We start from the raw sequence: 12,229 nt of genomic DNA, 5'->3' as shown, positions 1-12,229 counted from the left end.
GGGCTGCCAGTCAGAGCGTCTGTAGGACCCTGGGTTCTGACTGAGGCTCCTTGAAAGCAGTGTCTGAGTTTACCGGACACTGACTTGATTTGCTGGGAATGGCCACAGGCAGGTAAGAGAGATCCTTGGGAAGACCGGTGGGGCCAGAGGCAGCTCCTGGCCTCCTGTGGATCTGAGGGCTGTTAGGTCTGCAGACACCTCTCCCAGACACTATCTGGGGAAGGACATTGGGCTAGGGTACCACTTTGAAGGAAATGGTGTGGCACCTTAACCAGGGCACAGGTGGCTGTGTAAGGATGCTCAGAATTCCTGTGACACAAAAGCACCAATGGAACCAAGCCAACACCTTGCAGACTGTGACTTGCCATTCAAACAGGCACATGGTGCCACCCACACGGAGGAGCTGTGTTGTCTTGTCTTCCGTTTGCTTTAAGTATGAGCTCTCCATCAATCGCTGCTCACACCTTCCGCATGGATCATCCAGAAGACACTTCTCTCTGTGTCCTCAGAGCAGGGAGAGAGTCTCACCTCTCTTTACTGTGTGGACAGGGCATCAACATCTCAGGAAACACACGTGCCCTTGGCAAGAAGTTTTCTCGACCTTCGTGAAAAGATGGGAGGGAAATGTTTGCGCTAGCACTTGGGTGAGATTCCAGCACTTGTGCTGGAAAACCCATATCTCTATCTGAAAAGAAATGAAATCACTCATATTTCCTATTTCAAAAATTTCGCATGTCCTGACAACGTGATATAGGATCAACTTTTTGTTTCATTCTACACAGCTTCAGTCTTAAGTCTGACCAGTTCTCCATTTTACTCTGCTGGGCTATTCCCATTCAAGTTAACGATTGCTTTGTTTTAGAATACTTGATCCAATTGAACAAGAATAGAAGAGGATATGTGTGGTTTTTTTTTTGCTAACATTCTTTCCCATAAGCTTATTATTTTTTTGCAATGTTAAGGATTGAGATTCTGAACTTTCTTCTTGCTCATGTTTAGCTTTTAATCAGTACCCTATAGATTTCAAACTGACAGTAAATATTTAGATACACACAGGCTTTTTCGGTTGAGTACTTGTTTAGTTCAACCAACTTATGATTCTTAATTATTAGGATTATCCTCCTGACCCAACACAAAGGATTATATTAGCAACAAACAAACCAAAAACTTCTTCCTTTCTAGACTCATTGCCAAACTGTGTTCTATAAAAATCCAATGTGTCAGCCCTCTGCACTTTGTTTTAATATCTAAAATAATGCAAATACCAAACCTAATTATAGGAGGATGAGATATTAAAAGAATACAGTAAAACTAAAACACTAAAGCAACAGACTTCACATACTTTCATTTAAGATGACCACACACAGCTAATTCTAAGAGAGTTACTTTATTTCTAAATAGATGTTTTACATGGTTTTCTGTTCAACTCTAATTTTCACAGAACCAAAGGCCAAAGATCATTTCTTGGTCAAACTTTAATTCACCTCCTCAAGAACATTTGTAATCCTTCACTTAAAGAATAAAATCATTCCCTAAAGTAGGAAGTGAGGTGTAGACCAGGTCATTGAAGGAGTGCTTCTCTCATCTATCACTAACAGATCTGTGACCTTGGGCAAAGCTTTGGATCACCTTAGGTTCTGTAATCTTCAAAACAGTGGACTTTGAGCTTTAAGGTCTCTTCCCAATAGAGGTGACTCTGAGACTAATTATACTTTAACATTTTGACGTGATAGGAGATATTAGCATCTACTTATCAAACGGCTGGGCAGAATGTTCTAATACTTGATTTTCACATGTTGATTCCCCAAGGTATAGACACTTCTTTGGTTTGTATAAACAGCATTTGAGTCACCATTGAAGACACAGGAATTTCTAAGCTCTGTTTGGAACTTTAGACACAGCGCCCCGGAACATGCTGTAGGGAGATCAGGCCTGGCTTCATGGGTGTGTGACACGTGCAGTAGGGCACACCACCCTTCCCTTGACCCCCCCCCACAACTGTTCAGAAGGGCGCCACACCCGGTGTAAGGTTCTGCTGCTGTTGTCTGAAAGTCTTCACAGTTTTTTCTTTGAACCTGTGTTTGGTGCGTGAGCAGAGGAGGTACATACGATAGGTGTGTCCTCCGTACCTCACTGCGACATTTGCATATTGCATTTGTAATGCGCTGTAAGAATTACTGTGGTCCCACTAAGTGTGGTGGGGTTCAGAGAGACCCAGAGTAAGTACAAGGTCAGCCTGTGAAGTCTATGAATGTGTAAGGGGCACCGGCAGCCCCCAGAGGCCATGCTTTCCTTTTCAGCCGGGGCTTGTTTTGCAAACAAAAAGAAAGCAAAGGCATTTTAAGAAAAAGAACAGCCAAGGAAACCTGACACTTTCCTTCCTGGTAGTGTTACTTTCCTGTGTTAACCAACCAGTTCAGCTGCAGATAATGGCACAGAAGGAAAGGAAAAAGGAATCCATAGTTCCTTTTCCTTTCCTTCCTTCCTTATTCACCAAGTGCGAAGCATGTGGGTAGAAAGTGCACATAGTGAGAAGTGGAGTAAAGACAGTTGAGTTCATTTTGTGTAGCATTTCTTCTTCTCTGGTAAGAACAAGGTACATACGTAGGTACATGCTATGAAATATGACTGTGCAATTTTGATGATTCTATCTAAAACTTAAATGAGTTTTTATTCTCCATTAAAACTGACATTGCGTGATATAAAGATAAATGGTAAAGTCTGTGTTAATAATTAAAACATATATAAGTTTATTTATAATGTCATTAAGCTCAAGCAAAATAAACATCATGGCTATTCCAGAGAGGTCAATGACGAAAGGACAGGAGTTTCTGTTTTAGTACTTTTCACAGTATTTTTTCCAGCCTTTTGAACTAGCGGTTCCTCATTTCCACTTTGTACTGAGTCTATCACCAATTATGTAGCCTGTTTCTGAGAAAATACTGACTACTCCCTGGGATGCAAAATTGACTGGCTACATCTCACGTCCACATTCACTCCCTCTGTCACCTGGTTAGCAGGCATTTGGTCCATAAGATATTTGGTCCATGACAAAGGTCCTTGATATTTGGTCCTGTCCAAATCCACTTGGTATGGGCCTAATATACTCATGGGCATTTGGACAGGACCAAATATACTGCAAGACTCTAGCCTTGCTCTAAAACACCTAGAGAGGGTGCAGCTGTTAGACAGATGGTGGTGCCAAAGCCCAGCAGTGCCACGTGAAGAGGACCCTAAGGTAGGGCAGGGTGCCTGGAGTTAAGATGCAGTCTGCTTCTAGTTGGCTTGATTCTTGGGACTTTGGCCTTGCCCTTGAGGAATTTTCCCATCCATAAATTGAGAATAGATTATGAAGATCACTGTCAGTTCTAAGATAGCTAATTTTAGATTTCTGTGAGTGGCTGACACATGAAACATTGATAAAGTACCTCTTCACCCCAAAGCCACTGTAAACAAACAGACAATCTGGGTAAATGTAGTATACACACCATGAAAATGGGGCTGTCAATGAAGTTCCCTTCTGTAGCCCTAGAACCAAATTTCTACCCAAACTCCTCCCATGTGGAATATTTCAAGTTTCCCTTGTCCACCACTGCCTTTCTGAAATGTTGGTGGGGCATGGGGCAGGAATTATACCCAATAATTTTGTTTTACTCACAGAGTATCTAAATTATTATGTCAGAAGTCTTTAACACACACACACACACACACACACACACACACATCATGTCTCAGATGTCAGCAATGCTTCAGTCATTTTGTCTCATGACAGATGCATCCCAAACAGAGCTCTTCTGTCTTCTTTCAAGGGGTCTAATCTTCAGGGAGGGAGGTGGATTTCTCTACAACCCTACAGTTTTGAGAGATGTGGGCAGTCCTAACAGCACCTAAGTGAAAAATCTCTCATAGCCAGGATGGCCCTGAGCTGCCCTCTTAGTCTTGACCCTGGGAGGGTCCTGCCCAGTTGCCTCTGGACTGTTTTCATTCTCAGTCCCCAGAGAGTACTTGCTGCCTTAGAAACAAATATCAATATTTATGCTTTACACAAGTTTCCATTTAGTGGTTTTTAGCACACCCATAAATTAATAGATAAACTTGTTAAAAACTCAAGAAAAAAAAATAGTTTGTTGATGTAAATTGTTCCTCAGCAGGAAATCCAGACAAAATAATCGCACGGTTTTACTTGTTGACAGTTGCATTTCCTTAAATCAATTATTTCCATGATTTTTCTGCAAAAGCAGCTTACCGTGACTCTTGGTTTGTAGAGAACCAGTTAATCGTTTTCTATCTTATTACTAATCTTACTGGCTTTGCTTTCTTCTAAAATACTGTACAATCTTCTGAAATAGGAACATTAACTGACCTCCAATTGAAAAGTAACCTTCCATCTTCTTAGTTGAACAGTGCGTTTTGAATGCAGTAAAAGAAATGAAAGACCCACTGCTTCCTATTCATTTAGGCAAACATAAAATGGATTAAAAAAACCTAACACCCAATGGGAGGTCATTCCTGTGTCTGCCATTCTCATGGTAAATGCTGAGAAAAACACAGAGGAAGAAACTGTGATATGAAAACCAACAAGGGAGAGTGGGGACATTTAGCTATTGGTTATAAAATACCCTAAGGTGGTTTTCTTCAGTCTTACCTGCAGATTCACGGGGGCAAGATGAGAGAGGGGAAAGGATGAGCCCTTCTCTAAGCCTGCTGCTGTCTAGTTTTGGAATTACAGTAAGTGCCCTACATATGAACGAGTTCTGTTCTGAGAGTGTGTTCATAAGTCCATTTTGTTCACAAGTCCAACAACATTAGCCTAGGTACCAACTAACACAATCAGCTATATAGTACTGTACTGTAATAGGTTTATAATACTTTTCACACAAATAATACATAAAAAAACACAAAAGATAAAGAAAACATTTTTTAATCTTATAGTACAGTACCTTGAAAAGTACAGTAGTACCAGCTACATCACCTCTGCTTTTATGCTTGTTTCCAGACTTCCTGTGCTTGAAATAAAGAAACTGTACTACTGTACTCTATACAGCACTGTATAGTAAAGTACACAAAAGCACAACCACTTGTAGAGAATGCACACATGTGATAATGTACACCAGAAACATGAACTAACTTACGTGATTGGACATGTGAACGCATGTTTGCATCTTTGGAAGTACGCAACTTGAAGGGTCGTATGTAGGGGGCTTACTATAGTGATGCCTCAGGTTCGCAAAGGACAGAGTAGCCCACTTTATTCCCAGGAAAACTACTTCCCGATGAACTCTATCTCATTGTCAATTAAATGTTTCTAATGTTAGCCTCAGATGGTCTTCCTTCTATGTCCCAGAAGGCTTCTCCTATCCATTTCGAGCTCTGATGGACTATGGGACTGTCGGCAGAGCTACCGAATGGCCTTCCTTGGTCTACTCCAGCCATGTTAGTTTTGCTTATCCTTCTTTTGAAGTTTCCTAGATGCCCCAAGAAAAGTGTTGTTTTAAGGTGATGCACAGTTTTCCTTTTTCTTTCTTTCTTTCTTTCTTTCTTTCTTTCTTTCTTTCTTTCTTTCTTTCTTTCTTTCTTTCTTTTTCTTTCTTTCTTTCTTTCTTTCTTTCTTTCTTTCTCCATCTTTGGAATGAGTTTAGAATTCGTGTTTCTTTGGGCAAGCAGGGGCTTCTGCTGAGAGAGACAAGGGCCCCCTGCATGTGTGGTTAATGTAGATATTTTTATTCCCACCACCAGAAAGGGACTCAGGTGATACAGAAGCAAGAAAATAGAGGAGTTTTCTTTTCCTTGAGCAGAAGTTACACACAGTAATCTGACTTTGTGCCATAAAACAAACTATAAATTTTCCAGGTAAGAGATGAAAGGAGGCAATCATGTCAATATCCTGCAACTCACCTGTACCCTGCCTTTCACCCTCCATTTGAACCTGTGTACATTTTGTACTCTCTGCCGCTACCATTTCTTTTCTGATACTCAGCCTGTCTCCCCCTGATGAATGGTCATAATAAGGAGAGATAACACAGGGATACTTTAGCTCATAAACTGTTACTGGGAAAGATTGGTTATGATGCCGAAAGATCGGTTAAGATGCAGGAAATTATTTACTTGGTTTATGAAAACTTTGATTGCTGTGATTGAATCATTTGGCAGAATAACGATGCATTGTATTTGAATATAAGTAAATAAATGTCCACATTACTAAGGATTTTAGTCCTTAAAGTTAATGCCAACATCTTCTTCTCATCTATTTCTTGACTTTGAAAACTATTTTTATAGAGTTTTTCAGTACTGAAGGTGTTGAAGATACCCTGTGTCTAAGATGAGGTGAGAGAAAAGAGGGTTTGAGCATTCAGCACTAATTTTTTTAAAGGAAACATGACTAATTTCTACTCAAGTATCCCTGATAATATTGAAATGATGCTTATCAGGTGGTCCAGAGGTTAGGGTTCCATGCTTTCACTGTCGGGGGCCCGGGTTCCATCCCTGGTCTGGGAACTAAGATCCCACAAGCCTTGCAATTGCCAACGAACAAACAAAAAGATGCTTACCAACAGAACTATTTGCAAAGGCAATTCACATATATGCAATTCTGTTTCTGTAAATAGAGCAAAGGCAGTGGATATTAAAAGTTGCCTTCTCACACTTTGAGGAATGCTGTGATCCTCTCCTAATCTTTTATTATCTGTAATTTTTCAGCCACTTAACAACAAACTGATAACAGGGGCTGATGTTGAGAAACACTTCTGTCTTCTTATAGTTTACTTTGCCCAGAGAATAACTTTTTCATGAGGGGAACACCAACACATATAGAAATAAGACTAATTAGAATTAGCTCAGACTACGAAAATTTTCCAGGGTTACCAAGAGTATGTTTGGATCCTGCTGAAGGAAATGATTCAGCATTTGTACTGATCGGAGACCAGGAGGCCCAGCACTATCGGATCTCTGTAATTCACAGAGCTGTGATGCCGTAATTGCAGGTGTATGCCAGGGCTTGGGCACATTTTCTTTTCTCCTCCATTCAGCATGTTTGAACTCTTCACAGTTTCTGTTGAGAATTCATATATTTAGCTCTCAGAAGAATGGAATGTGTGAATTCTTTCTTCTGAAAGTTTTCTGAGTTTCATATTTTAAGGCATTCAACTAAATGTAAATTTTCTGGTGCTTTACCTCCTGCCTTAATAAGAGATGTTTTTCCATGGGGAAAAAATAAAGTAGACTTGCTACCTAGACTCTCATGAAAGACTTGTGACATTAAGAAATGTGAAATACAACATAGATTCTTTTGAAAAAAAGATCTTTTAAAAGTTTTACAGTTACGAGTGAATAGCTTTTTATGTTCCTCTTATATGTTTCCCTCTCTTCCTAGAACTAACTCTGCTTTGAAATTTGTGTGTATTCTTCACATCCATATTTTCATGCTTTAATTAGTATATGTTTAGTTATCATATAGTGTTATTTTACATATTTAAATATTTACAATGCTTCATGTGTTAAAGGTATTAACAATCAGGAATGAAGATGCTTGTTGAAACTCTAAAAAACTGGGTAATTTATAATTTGTTAGTTGTGTTTCCCTGCTATAGCCATTAGCTATTTTTCCAAAGGCTGCAATCTATCGACATCTACCATTCTTAAAATAAATTCTGTGGCTTTAGATATATGCTGTCCAATATGTTATTGATGGATATTAACCAAATGTGGCTGATGAGCACCTGAAATGTGGCTTGTCCAAAATGAGATGTGCTGTCAGTGTAAAATATACCTGATTTTAAAAATTTAGTATAAAGAAATAACATAAAATATATCAATAACTTCTATTGATTACATGTTGAAATAAAAAACATCTTCCACATATTGGATTAAATAACATACATTATTGAAGTTAATTTTACTATTTTTTACTTTTTAATTTGGCTACTAAAAGTTCAAAATTAGGGCCTCCCTGGTGGCGCAGTGGTTGAGAGTCCGCCTGCCGATGCAGGGGATACGGGTTCGTGCCCCGGTCTGGGAGGATCCCATATGCCGCGGAGCGGCTGGGCCCGTGAGCCATGGCCGCTGGGCCTGCGCGTCCGGAGCCTGTGCTCCGCAACGGGAGAGGCCACAACAGTGAGAGGCCCGCATATCGCAAAAAAAGAAAAAAAAAAAAAAAAAAAAAAAAAGTTCAAAATTACACTTGTGTCTCACATTTCAGTTGGGCACTGCTTCTTGAGACATTCCTAGAAACTTAAGCCCCTTCTCCTCCTCTGCCTTCCTCCCAGTGGACTGCGAGTTTTCTCTTCATTCAGGTGCCCATCGACTGAGCAGATAATTGCTATCACTGTGCTGTGAATACAGGTACTTTGTGATGCTGATGGAGTTCCCGAGGCTGGATGCTGGACGTTCTCCCACCATCACTCCATCAAGGAAAATGGTCCCGTCTGTGACTGGCAGCCATGACCAGGATGAATAATACTGATCATGAAATCACCCTGTGTAACTTTATACTTGTCCTGTGATGAATGATTGTTTACCTTTATTAAAAGTGGGCATGCTCAGGGAATTCATGGGGTTTAATTCCACTAACATTTCATTTTAATTATTACAGTCTGTAGTTTTAATTAAAAGTCTCCTGCACTGGTGTGTAGGCCTCCTGGTCATGAGAGATTGCCTGGGCAGGGACAAAAGAAAGTTCTGTTGACTAATGGAATGTGCACGGTGAAACTATTGTTTCTAATTATAGCACACTGGAAAATAGTCACATATTGCTGTGCATTATGTTTACTAATAATCATCCTTATAGGTGTTCTTACAAACAGACATCCTCTTGTAGGCAGTTTCTTTGAGTCTGGTTAACACCTTGGGGAAAAAGCTGAACTATGTGTATAGATATTCTTCTTCAATGTTAAACCCATACAGTTGTTAGTGTTTTTTTGTTTTTTTTTGTTTTTTTTTGCGGTACGTGGGCCTCTCACTGTTGTGGCCTCTCCCATTGCAGAGCACAGGCTCAGCGGCCGTGGCTCACGGGCCCAGCCACTTTGTGGCATGTGGGATCTTCCCGGACCCGGGCACGAACCAGTGTCCCCTGCATTGGCAGGTGGACTCTCAAGTAGTGTGCCACCAGGGAAGCCCCAGTCTTTAGTTTTGACTATTTGATATGCTGTTTCAAACACACGTTTTTCAAATCAGGTCCATTGTAAATAATGCATAGTATAGGTCCAATTCTGTACTTTCAATTTATTTAACATCCATTGATTCTTACGACTTCTCTTTGAAGTTTTATGCTCATTTAACAATCTTTTAGGAACTTTGTTCAGTGTTATGTTCATTTCCTGAAAGCAATACACTTTGAAAAATGAGTTTAAACTTTTAAAATTCAACCAGCCTAATAAATGTAAAACTGCATATACTATTTATGTGGAGAGAAGATTAAACTACAAGAGACAAGCCCTGTAACAACACTCATATGTTTTATGCCTTTAGTTGTATTCTAGCATTGAACAGAAACTTTAAAAAAGATAAAAGAGTGGCTAAACACAAAAGGATTTTTTTTTTTTTACTAAAATGAATGTGCAATTGCTGATATTCTCATGTAGAGATGATACTGTTCTCTTTTTGTGGCCCAGTTTCATCACATAAGTTCCAGATCTTCAAAAGAGTTTGGGACTTAGGGGCTTCCCTGGTGGCGCTATGGTTGAGAGTCCGCCTGCTGATGCAGGGGACACGGGTTCGTGCCCTGGTCTGGGAAGATCCCACATGCCGCGGAGCAGCTGGGCCCGTAAGCCATGGCCGCTGAGCCTCCGTGTCTGGAGCCTGTGCTCTGCAACAGGAGGGGCCACAACAGTGAGAGGACTGCATTCCACAAAAAAAAAAAAAATAGTTTGGGACTTAGGACTTTCACTTCTGACTCAGATGGGAGGCTTGTAGTAGACCACAATTTTCACTACAGTAGAAAAATCAAATAAAACACAAAATCCTCCACCTGAAGGTGTTTTAGAGTTTCTGCATCAACCAGGGCTTAAGAGGTTACTACCAGGAAATAAGCCTTTTAAAACCAGCATTTTACAACCACAGTTTTCCTTGAGGTTTTTGCCGACTGTAGTGTCAGGGTTGTTTCTGAGAATCCAGGCTGCTGTGGCAGAAGGTGGCAAATAGGAAACCAAGAAACCAGCAGAGACTTTGACAATTTTATGATGTTTGAGAGAAAAATAAATAATAGAGATGTAAGGCTCCAGAAACCCACTATGGCTAAAGGATCAGAGAGCCTGACACTTGGCCCATTCTCCCCTGGACCAAAGTCACAGCTAGTAAGGACTAAGAATTTTAGGACAACATCTCTAAAACCTGGAACAGAGTTTTTCACAGTCTTGCAGTTTCCAGAAAATAAAGATTAGCCATCAACACCCATCAAAGAGGAATATCTGAGGCAAGAAGCATGACTGCACATCACACTGGGATCAGTCCATCAGGGAAATATGTGCATTTTAAATTTCTATGCTCCCCAAAACATAGCTTCAAAATATATAGGGCAAGAATTGATAGAACCAAGAGTCAAGATAGACACGGTCACAATCATAATAGAAATGTTATCATATCTCTTTCGAAGCAGCTTATATATCTGACAAAAGATCAGTATGGATGTAGAAGTTCTGCTCAACATAATAAACAAACTACAAATGAACATATATGTAACACTAAGCCTTCAAATGACAAAAAATTTCGAGAAAGGACATTTATCAAAACTGACCTATTATTGGGTCATAAAGCATGGTTTAACACTTTGGAGTATTGAAATCCCTCAGAATAGTGCAATTAAGCTATAAATCAATAGTATAAAAATAATTAAATCCCTAGGGCTTCCCTGGTGGCACAGTGGTTGGGAGTCTGCCTGCCGATGCAGGGGACACGGGTTCATGCCCCAGTCCGGGAAGATCCCACATGCTGCGGAGCGGCTGGGCCCGTGAGCTGTGGCCGCTGAGCCTGCGCATCCAGAGCCTGTGCTTCACAATGGGAGAGGCCCATGTACCGCAAAAAAATAAATAAATAAATAAATAAATAAATAAAATTATTAAATCCCCAATTAAAATCCTGAAATTAGACAATAAATTGCTAAATAAGTGATAGGCAAAATATGCAATGAAAATTTGAAAGTATTTTGAGAGGAATGCTAAAGAAAATTACACATATAATAATTTGTCGGATGCAGATAAGTTGGTACTGAAAAAGAATTTTTATATTCCTAAAACATGTATCAGAAAAAAAGTCTGAATATTTAGGCCGTAAGTATCCATCTTCCAAAATTAAGAACAGCAAATTACACCTGATTAAGATAGAAGGAAGAAAATATTAATTAAAGAGCAAATATTCACAAAATTAAACATATAACTACAATAGAGAAAGTAAACAAAGCAAAAACCAAAACAATGTACTGGCCTTTGTTAAAAAGAAAAAAAAAAGAATAAATATACAATTTACAAGAGGCAGGAATAAAATGTGGTATGACACTATAAATACATCAGATTTTTATTTATTTATTTATTTTTAATTTTTTTGAGAGTTTTTAAAATCAGGACCAATTTTAAAGTCTTTATTGAATTTTTTGCAATATTGCTTCTGTTTTACATTTTGTTTTGTTTTGTTTGGCCACAAGGCATGTGGGAGCTTAGCTTACTGACCAGGGATCAAACCCACACCCCCTGCATTGGAAGGCGAAGTCTTAACAACTGGACCACCCAGGAAGTCCCCAGGTTTTCAAAAATGTTAAGAGGATGTAATAAAATTTATGTCAGTAAACTTGAAAATTTAGATGAAATGAACAAATTCCTAGTAGACACAAATTACCAAGGCTAAAACAGGAACAAATTAAATTTTTATTTCAATAATTCTGTATGTACTAATTAGTTGAATATGTGATTTAAAACTTCCCAGAAAGAAATCTTGAGGCCTAGTTGTATTTAAAATTGCACTGGAGTTTGTAGACATTGGAACAACGTAAGAAAAGAAAAAGTCATAAGAATGGAAAAGGTAAATTATTAGACTTTAAAAAATGAACTCAGTAAGGTTGCTGAATATGATGTCACTATACAAAATTCAATTTTGTATATATACCAGCAGCAGTGAAAAATTTTAAATGATGTTATTTGAAATGCCATTCAGAACATCAAATTAGAATTATATCTAATGAAATATATGCAAGAGCTCTACACTGAAAATTTGAAATATTGTTGTGAGAAATTAAGAAGGAATTAAG

Source organism: Mesoplodon mirus (genome assembly GCF_964341445.2).
Source record: "Mesoplodon mirus genome assembly, chromosome: 10".
Lineage (NCBI taxonomy): Eukaryota > Metazoa > Chordata > Mammalia > Artiodactyla > Ziphiidae > Mesoplodon > Mesoplodon mirus.
This window is presented reverse-complemented; position numbering follows the sequence as displayed.